Raw genomic sequence first — 11214 nt, forward strand, 5'->3', positions numbered from 1 at the left:
TTATTCAATTTGCATTTGAATTTTGGATGGATGAGAAGAAGGCTAACCTGAGCAGTTGCTATTGAAAAGCAAGTAGGAGTAACCAGTGATTAGGTGCCCACTTTAATATTCCTCTCAACTAATTCGCCATAAAAAATAATTAAGTTATTTAGAAGTAAAAAACTAAAATATGTAGTTGTTATCTATTTTGTATTTTTTCATAAAAAAGAGTAAGTTTATTTTTGGATTTTGGTTCATGGGTGCCATTTGTCCCATTCTAGTAAATTCCTGTGTAAGTAACTATTATTCTCACAATGATACTTAAAAATGATTCGAAGTCTATATTATTTTAATTTCTGCAATGATGGTCACTAATAAAAAACAATGAAGCCAATAATTATTGCATTCTGTTCAATTTTGATGTCTTGTTAAAGCCGCAAACTAAATTAAAAGCATTCTATTTATGAAAATGTGCTTCAAGGAATACACAACATTCAGTTTTTAGTGTTACTTAAGTAAATGTAAAAAAAATACTTGTGTTCTCTTCCTTCCTCACATGATCGACTAACACAGCGTAGATATTAATTAGTAATTAAGTTAAAACTATCTTCAGAAATAAGGTCCAAGTAAGTATATTTAATTTTATTATTTATAGGTTTGTAAATAAGAATTATATTATACATATTGATTTATAGCCAAAAACTGATTTTTTACGGCGACAATACAAAATTAAGTAATAAATGGAATACAGTCGTCTACCTATATGATATACTATTTTTTTCTTTTTTTTTTGTATTTTATTTTGAGTATAACAAGAGATCATCATGTTATAATATAAGTACTTATATTTATAAGCACCAAGCTCTCAGTTTTTTACTTCGTACCTTTTGTCATGGGAATTAGTCGTTTTAGTTATTGTTTATTCGATTGATATAGGGGGCCCTAGTGAATTATGTCATTCCATTAGTAGTGAATTAATTTTAACCGTTGTTTTCACATTATATCTATCTTTTATTCGATTGATATAGGGGGCCCTAGTGAATTATGTCATTCCATTAGTAGTGAATTAATTTTAACCGTTGTTTTCACATTATATCTATCTAATTGTACTATTAAATGTATGACTTTAAATTTAAAGTATTATACTTAGTGTTGAATTTAACAGTGAAGTACGGATATATCTGTTCCCCTTATATATGTTGTAAGAAATATATACTTATCTAAAAAAAAAATGTGTAAACTTCCAGTCGAGCTTCTGGAAATATAATCAACAAAAATTGATTCGCCATTATACTAACGCAAAAATTAAAAGTTTCTCATCGACCACTTATTTCTTAAAATGTTCTTACATCAGTAAATAGATATCGATACCAAATATAAATTTCACGTTGCAAGTGAAATTATTTTCAACACAAACTTGACAATGAAATTTTAGTAACAAAGACGTAACTAATATACTGCCACCATGGTTATAGTATTTTATTTCATACTTTACGATTTATTATGTACTGCAATACACTATTCAACATTTGTTGAAGAGCCGTTGCTACGAATGCAACAGAAAATGACAAGTTTAAATTTTTTTGTCAGATAGCTAACTGTCAAAATATTTAATTGTAAAATTTTATTTAAATAAAATTGATGGCAGTATGAAATAAAATACATCACGACACACGTCCGTGAACACTTTTTACAGTATTCGTTTCGAGTCAAACTTCTCACTCATATTGTAAAATATGTCTTTCCGGACTTGTAACGTTAAATACTATTAAGCTATATAGATCTTATGAAAAAATAATAATGATATATCTTATTTAAACAGACATATAACATGCTTCTAAAATTTTTCATAATAAACAGTAAAAGTCCAAAGCAACTTGGATATTTATCGCAGTAAAAACCATACCGAATATGATTTCAAAATTATTTAAAATCTTTTATAATATCAACTATAACTAACCAGTAGTAACTACCAATTTATTTAATGCTCAGTTTTAATGCAAATTAATTTCGTTGTAACAGTTACTTTACGGGATAATGAAATATCGATATTTGAAAACTATAATAATTATTTTTTTTTTAAATACTCTGTATAATAAGACTCAATTTTTTCTATATCACACCCAATGAAGAGGTCAATTAAAATATGGAAAAATATATAGGCTGTTCTATTTGAAAACTGTAAATTGTGTCACGCTTTAAAAAACTCTGTATAATTGAAAGTAATTTGAGTGTATGCTCCTCAAAGAACCGTACAACTTTCCTCTCCATTTTTTTTTATTTCTAATAATAATGATAATGAGATATCGAGGAGCGTACGTTTAGTGACAAATTTTGCTGCCTACAGGATAGGTGACAAAATTTGCGAAAACGTTGAACTGTTTGAAAGCCAGGGATCTATTTAGGAGCAGTTTTATATAAACAATATAAGAGATTAAGAGACAGTAAATTTAGGTAGTCATATCATATTACATTAGTACTCCATAAACTAAAATCTGCTTGAGATAGTATCGATACCCCCGAAATAATTTGAATGAATTTACTATGAAAGTTTTTTATTTTACTGGTTGGGATCATTGTTATAGTACCTACAGCATTTTACTGGTATGTTGACATCAAATCAAATATGTAGATTTTTAAAAACATCGGTAGTCTCATAACCATAATTTAACACTTTTATAAATAAATTAATCACAGTTATTATGTCACCTTCTGTAATATCATCTATCAATTTTATTATCGTGGCAAAATCTGAAGTTACTTTGCTTTGAGTGAGTTGTTTCTAGATTTCTGCAACGACATCACCAGGAACATGACTTTGTATATTATCACGTCTGCCTGTCAGGATTAAATGACTACACCATCATTTATGTGATAGACTTCATAATGATGACCCGTGCCTGAGTGTTTACACCTGGACCCACACCGACAAAGCGAAAAACCGCCTGCAAGCGTCAAATATCCATCGTCTTGTGAGTTCGTAATTGATGATTTAGCACCACACGGATGTTCGCATATTTCCACATTTCCTAACATAATTAATTTTCAGAAAATATGATTTTTAATACTTATGTAATTGTCTTTCCAACGGTTGAAAAAGAATTTTTTATGTATTTTTCAATAATTAATAATTTTTACTTCCTGAATTTTATTAAATATTTAAAAACCACATAGCTATGGTATAACTTTGTACGTTATAGGAACAGTTTGGGAAATATTTAAATATGTTACTGAGGAAAAGAATATTTGAAGAACTCAACAAAAGTAACATTCTATTATTTTTATTAACAACATATTATAACATTTAATTAAGAATAATTTGTCTTGAGACATAGTAACATTTTTAGACTTGCCAGTCTGCAATAAATTTTACAAGAGAACAGTACTTATGTAACGTGATTTGTGCTCTTATTTTTGTATTTAATATTTTCGTTATGTTACAAATGTCATCAGTCATCATCATCAACTCACCACCTTTTATATCTCGTATCACTTTGGCTAAATTAGTGATAAGCAGCACAATATCCCACACTTTTATAATGAGAAAAGGAAAGACAAAAAATGTTATAAAGGAAATAAACACCATCACCAAAAAAATTGATGATGTCATCTCAAACTTTTGCTGCATTTCTTAGATAAATCAGCGTCAAAAAGAACAAAACTAATTTTTAGTTTAATGGCATGTGTGGGATATCTTCATGATATAATTTGTCGTAACATCGGCCAACTGTTTCTCACCAACAATTTGTAAAATTTGGGAAAACCGACAGATGAATAAAAACGATAAAAATTGTGTCCACAGAAACGGTGTTATCAATTACGTGTGTTTAACTTCAGTTAACCTTGATCGTTGTCTATTTCGAGTTGTAAGATTCCGAATCTCTTTTTCATGAAATATGTAAACTAATATCATAACACACTTTGACGATGATTTTCATTTCGTTGGGCCGTCTAACAAATATGAACATATGTTAGAACGGTCAGTTTAAAACGCAAACACAATTTAGTTTCCCCGTAATCATGTTATATGGAATAAAAGTAAGAAATAATTCATGTGTACAGAAAAATTAAGACATGTAGAAGAATTATGTGCAAGCAGAATTTAGTGTCGAATAGTTGCTAAATTGTTCTGCTGTTAAGAAAGTGGGAATCCTATTCATAAATCGACTTTAAAGATCGACTTCGTATTTAAAAGTACACGTGAATGTAAACCAGAAGTAATTTTATAATGAAAGCTTAAAGTACAAATTAGTGTTACGCTAACCGTCAGAATTTGGGCTAGTCAATAAAAATTTACACAATCATATGTGAATTAAACAATAAAGTCTTTACAGAATGAACCAAATTTGAAGCACTTTGTATCGTTAAAGCACATTTAAGCTCTTTGTGTTAGAAATCTATCAATTATGGAATACCAATGTTTCATGGGTAATAATCAACTGTAATGAACACACTGTAAGTTGATCACTGATCACCAGTTACAAAATATATACCTTTTAAAAATATTTACTACAACCACCTTTTTGCTTCACTTGTTATTTTAATAAACTGACATTTGAAAGTCAAAATAAAATTTTATAAACTAGTGGTAAATGTGACGCTAGGTTAAACGATTTGCAAAAAATATAGTTCGTGCACAATTCATGGTCACGATTTAAACTTGTGAAAGATTAGTTTATGAAAATAAAGTAAATATATTTTCCGCACATTTATTCATTTGATTTATTTTAGATGGATTTTTATCTCAAAAACAAACGATGCCAACGATTTTTAACAAAGCCAGTTTACCACGGCAGTTAAGAATAAATTAAATTACTCTGAAGTTCAAAAAATCTATATTAAAAAATAACGGCAACCCAAGAAATGCCCTTGTATATCAACCGGTTTGCTGTCCACATCATACACATTAAGTACAACGCGGTGAAGAAATGCATTAGATATTTATAGTACTCGTCTATTTTCTTTTCCTACTCTTGACAGAAACATACAAACTAGTTCTGATAAGGGCCTAAGTTCTAGGAGAACTCTGTTTTCTGTTTTCTCTCGTCTATTAATTGTACATTTTAGTACAAAGCTTTTCTAAAACGTTCCTTCCGCTAGGGGATACTCCTCTCTTACCCTCTTACAGATGGGTTTTGTGTGATAAATGGTATATTGGACAGTGGAGTCCCATTCTGTCTTAACATTTTATTCAGTATTGCAGAACTGTACGGGTAATATTCAGTAAGAAGAACCATCAATGTGTTGGATGATGCGTGCGTTAGTGCTGTATTCCTTAATTAATTTGAGGTTGTCTTTTGGCACACAAATCTCATAGATCACTTGTTATGCTCTGATTGTGCTCGATTATAATATAGATAAGACGATTTCTATTTAGATGGTCATTAGTGAGGCAGATTCAGGTAGATAGCGGATCGACGACATGCGTCACGGCGCGCGTCACGCCCCATAGATGACACATGCGGCGGCTCAACTGATCCTTACCGTTTACTTCACGTTGAACATTTGTCATCAGAAGGGGGCGAAATACTTTGTGTCTACCAGAGTTAGCACATACATGACTTGATGTATTTGGTATTCAATAAATCATATGCTAGCAAAACTGAACTAAAACTTCGTTGAATATACATTCCCTATCCAAAGTGACGAGAAACGCAAAGTAAATAAAATATAAGTAATCTTATGAACCCTACTTGCAGCAGCTGCAAAACTTAACAAACGTTGTCAATAACTGTTACACAGAATAACTGATTTGTTAACAGTGTTAAAAGCAATGCACGTACTACTTATATCCGAATGTTAAAATTGTACTCACCTATTAGTTTTTTTAACAATTAAGAATTCCAATTATTCTGATATAAAATGTTTTATGTAACCTTTTAAAAATGTTACAAATATTAGGTATATTGCATTCACTTCTAACTTTTTTATTAATATAAACCGCTGTAATATAAAGTTCGAAACACATTAACTGTTGATAAAATTCTAAAGAATTTACGATTGGTCTGCATAAAAAAATTATGTTAAATTTCTTTAAAGAAATTAGTACAAGGTTGTTTAGACAGAACTTTGCTCGCTCCTGAAGTACCTCCAACAAATACAGATTTTTCAAAACATTACAAAATTTGATTTTTCACATTTTACATAATATGTTTCACGATTGCCCCTTCAAGTTAAAATAAAGATATGGTCGATGGGCCGGTATACAGGTAAAGAAGCATATTATGCGTTTGTTTCAAGTGAGTTTTTCCGTAACTAAATTTTGTTAAGACATCATCATCATTTTACCAAGAATACGTATAGCAATTTAATAGATGCAGTATAATAACTAATAATAATAGGATTCTGTTCTCAAATTTTCGGGAAAATGGAATGAACCGTGAAAGTACTTTAAAAGTAATATGTAGTAATCATTCACCAAAATTTGTCTGATCATCAGCATCAATAATTGATGACGTCTTCACAAAATTTTGGATAGTAAAATCGTAAAAAGTATACTTAAATTTTATAAAGTAACATACTTCTGTACTTCCTGATTTTTGAAAAAAAAAATCAAAAATATGTAACAACAGATAAGGTAAGGTAAGTCTGATGAATGGTCTAAAAATGTACGTGTTTATCCCACCAAAAAAAAATTGATGTTGTCATCTCAAACTTTTGCTGGATAAATCTGATTTAAATGTGTAAAATATTATGAGTATATCCTTGTGGTTTATAAATGCATTCATATTTGTTAAAACTGGTTATACAGGATGACTCAAAAGAGATTAATTAATGAGGCATTTTATTTTACTGATTAATAAAACAAAAACAACCAACCTCAATTTTCAAAAATGACAAAGTTTTATTTTGAAATTCATATTAAACATTTAAAAGTTTTGTTTTTATAAACGTGCAACAGCATACCTGTTCTGTTAGAAAAAGTGTTAAAATTCTTCTGAGTAATTTTATTCGATTTTCTATGATTCATAATTTCACTATTACACTATTATATTTCAAAAAATAACCCATATCCGTACGGGTATAAACACAGATACATTATTAAACTAAACTACAAATAAAGGAGCATATCACAGTGTAAATTTCCATCGAGACGACTAGCACTATAACGTCATCAAATTTGCATGTTCATTAAGATTAAAGTAAGTAAGTATTTTACTTTACGCTTAAACTTATAGGCATCCTAGCAGTTTCAGATGTTAATTATCTAATAAAATCACCTACACTGAGAGATGATGAAACACAGACCGACGAAAATCGGAGAGGGATTTTTTCCTATTAAATTTTACAATCCGTGAAACAACAAGAAACATGCAGTTGTGTGCCCTTATTAGTATTACACTGCTTCACTGACTTAGCGCAAGGGAAGTAAAAATGATGAACAAAATGTCAAGTTCCCGTTATTTTTAGTTCCCGAGCGGAAGCTAAGGAAATATTGTAATCGAGTTCATCGGACAACTGGCTAATTTCATGTTTTCTCCATGTGCTATGATTTCAAGAATATGAAAAAATGGGTCGCCCGTTTCCGTCTGTCTGTCTGCCGTATGTCCGGATTTTTATTTTGACAGATAATCTCCGAAACTACTGAATCGATTGTTATCATGTAGATAGTAAAACAAGAACAGTGCATCCCATTTTCGCGACAATGTGAGAATAAATATTGTTATTATGTGTCAGTATTACAATGTACTTATCTATGCGCTTAACAGAGCATTCACAGTTTTCTATTATTATTAGATAGATAGTATGATATCAATGCATTAGACATTATAAATAAAATTAACGTATGATACATAAATGAATGCAGAAAAAACTTTTCACAGGAATCTCTAATAAAACAATATCCACTTATTCGCTTATCGGCGAATTGGCATGAAATATAAACAAACTCACCTAACACTAGAAATAAAAACTATTGGCATTAATTACAAAATTATTACTACAACCAATGTTAACGAGAATCGTAATAACAAGTATTCAAAGCTGCAAACAATCATTATATTAAACATGTACGATTGGCTTAAAAAAAAAAGGGAAATGTCAGAAAAAGTTCTGTCAGATTTTATTATTTTTCATAGTTTGAAACGGGTTTTTAGAATTTATGTTAAAAAACTGCCACTTACGTGTCAGAAATGTCGGAATGTCAGTTACTTTTTAACAGATACTGTTGTCAAATAGGCAAGAATTGACATAAATTGACAAATTAATTGTTCAATTCACATTAGGTCACATTTCATTTCCAGTTTTTTTTTAAGCCAACCGTAGATCGTGAATTATTATTATTATTATTATTATTATTTTTGTTCAATACTAGTATTGATAACAAGAATATAATAATAGTTATGCTACTAATAAAGTCCGAAATGAAATTTCAAAGTGTTGATTGGGGACGAATATAACAAAAAACACTTAAATCTATCAATTCACAAGTGATATTTAATTAATCGCTTTTTTGTTAAATTTTTTCCTAAATAAACCAATAGAAATAAGTAAATGTCACTGAAATTCAGTGCAAATCTATAGAACATCCTATAATGAGAATATTTTTTGCTGAAATACCACTAACAAGTTTAGTAGATCCAACTAGAGGATTTATTTTCAACTGAAGATCCAAGTTTAAAATATAAAAATGCATTACCTTTTTCAAATGATGAACAAATTTGTAGGTCTATGAATAATTTTAGTTTTTATTCTGTACCAGTTAGAAAATACCTATCTCCCTTGTTTTATATTATGGCTGTTTTCCTCATGTTTGTATCTTTTGTGTATGATTATGATTGTATGATCTGATATATTTATAACCGAATATCAACAAATATGTATATGTCGAACTGTAGTATAGTGGAGCATTTTTAACCACAGCAGGACGAAGAACTGTTTGTTCGACAGAGATTTGCCTGGGGTCAGTTCAGCTCATATTCGGAGAGGCAGCTTACCCGCCAAAGTTATTCTTACGTACACCGATGAAATAATCTAAATTTTCCCAAGTCATGCTGCCACCCTTCTTGGTTGCAGTCACAAAATTTATTTAGTAGGGGAGACCGGAACCAGCTGTACTATCTTCTTGCTTAACTGTCTGGGTAAACTACAACAGTGATAAGTAAGTATGCTACAAAATCGATCACAATTATTAAATTAAACAAAACTTTGTAGATAGATGTACAAAAACTGTCAAATTTATTTGTTTTCCACACAAAACTTTTATCACTAAAAAATAGCCCGATGAGTGAGAATACTGAGGCAAACAAGAAAAAATTATTGTGGTAGTAATCCACTTATAACAATATTTGCACCCTAGGTACTAAATAAGATCACAAGTATGTACTATTATAACAAATTCCGGTTAGTCTTATTTATGACTTTCGACCACGGCCGTGGTTTGAACAAATTTTGAAAATTATAAATTATCTGTTGTTATGTAATTAAAATGTTAATAAATAATAAATAGAACATCCCCCATCTCTCCAGCTTCTGCAATATTTTCATATTTATCACAAATTTACTGGCACGAAGCTATATAAAGTGTAGCATAAAATAGCTTGAAAACATTTATTTGCGTTATTTATTTGCATAAAAACCATTAGAAGAGAAGTGAGTTAGTTTTTAAAGTGGTTAATTTTGTCACCGGTGAAAAAAATTACCAGATCCAGAGTAATGTCCAAAGGCTCTTGATTTTAAATCGCCGCCAGTTTCTAGATTCTAAATGGCGACCATTGCGGTACTCTATATAGGGACACTATTATATTCATATATACTTTTGGAAATTTCATTCTACCCTATAAAATTTTATTGACAATAAGGAGACAGACAGTAGTACAATGGTAAGAAATATTTATGGCTCACACCAGTTCACCCGAATTTATTGGAGAACATTTAGCAGGTAGTTGTACGCATGAAATAATGGTCATTTTCGTTTCATTAACGATGGTCCGGACCTGGATTATTCTGCTTTCTAACATCTGGGGATTACCGGCACGCGACCTTAGATCATATAATAAATAGATACCAATACTCAAACTGAAAGCTGTGACTAGACATGAAGCTATCTGTTGTCGTTTTCTACGTCAAGAGGAGTAGTATAATGCTATCCTTGTGTGATCACCACATCTTCATCTTTGTTATATGCATTTCATCTGTATATGTCTATTTCACTTCCATCCTTGTACCGCACCAGCGCAACAAATCGCTTTTGACAGATGTTTCTTCTAACCTATCTTTCGAGTTGTTGTACAAAAAACAATTTTAGAATTTAGAACAAAGATCCTATTTTAAGTGATGTAATCATAAAGGATCACAATTGCTGCCCAATAATTTACTATTCCTTTCATTATCTACTGTGAATTATTTATAAAATCAAGCTGTCAACATCTTTCGTATGAAGTTAGTTCAGACATACTTCCTAAAATTTAGGCGCGCAAAATTCAAATAGTGATCAGGCAAGGATAGCTTCATTGTAATCCCTCCATGCACGAGAGAGATGTGTGACAGGAGGATGTCGTCACAGGCTCTGCTAGGGAAAGAACACGGCATGGTGGTATCTATTTATTATATGATCTAAGCACGCGACAACTTAAGTTGTAAATATCTCTTGCTATTGTACTACTGTCCGTCTCGTTATTGCCAATAAAATTTTATAGGGTAGAATGAAATTTCCAAAACTATACGTAATAAAGTACTTTTTTTCTATTAGGTATATGATTGTACTCTAACATCTGTAGCGCCTCTGCCGTCTAGAAGGAAAATCATTCTAGTTAATTTAGGGATTTTCGTTTACAAATGACAATTAACAATTTAAATTTTTTAGATGACATTTGATCGGAATCGATAAGTACAGTTCACGGTTGTAGAATAGATAGGTTGATACACTAGCATACATTTGCATATCCCTGGTCAGCGACGCCAATTGCCGATCGCGTCGCCTGGTTTTTGACGTTTTAGGGACACATAACTCTATAGGCATCTGTCTATAACCGATGTAATTAATAAAAGAAATCCTACTTATCGACTCCGATCAAATATCATTTACAAATTTTGTATTGTTCATAAAGCAATGTAAACGAAAATCCCCAAAATAACTAGAACGATTTCCGCTCAACAAGGTAGAGGCGCTAGCTGTATGTGTCCTTTCCATGGATATAGGGATCGAAAAGAAGCGTCGCCACCCCAAGCCATTAGTGTACAAACCTATCTATTCTACAACCGTGGTACAGTTTGTTTTAATAATTATACCGGTTA

At 30.8% G+C, this 11214-nt stretch overlaps 1 long non-coding RNA gene across 1 annotated transcript in view; it reads left to right on the plus strand.

The window, feature by feature from the left end:
- The window catches only part of LOC135135686 (uncharacterized), a 37159-nt gene extending 34178 nt beyond the window's left edge, over positions 1 to 2981 (plus strand). The window contains exon 3 of the long non-coding RNA XR_010281620.1: positions 2766 to 2981. This is a non-coding gene — a long non-coding RNA (uncharacterized LOC135135686). The remainder of the gene's footprint in view (positions 1 to 2765) is intronic.
- The last annotated feature ends 8233 nt before the right edge of the window (positions 2982 to 11214 follow it).

The sequence above is a fragment of the Zophobas morio genome, unplaced genomic scaffold (assembly GCF_036711695.1).
Source record: "Zophobas morio isolate AGI-343-1 ecotype UQ-CSIRO unplaced genomic scaffold, CSIRO_AGI_Zmor_V1 ptg000024l, whole genome shotgun sequence".
Taxonomy (NCBI): Eukaryota; Metazoa; Arthropoda; class Insecta; order Coleoptera; family Tenebrionidae; genus Zophobas; species Zophobas morio.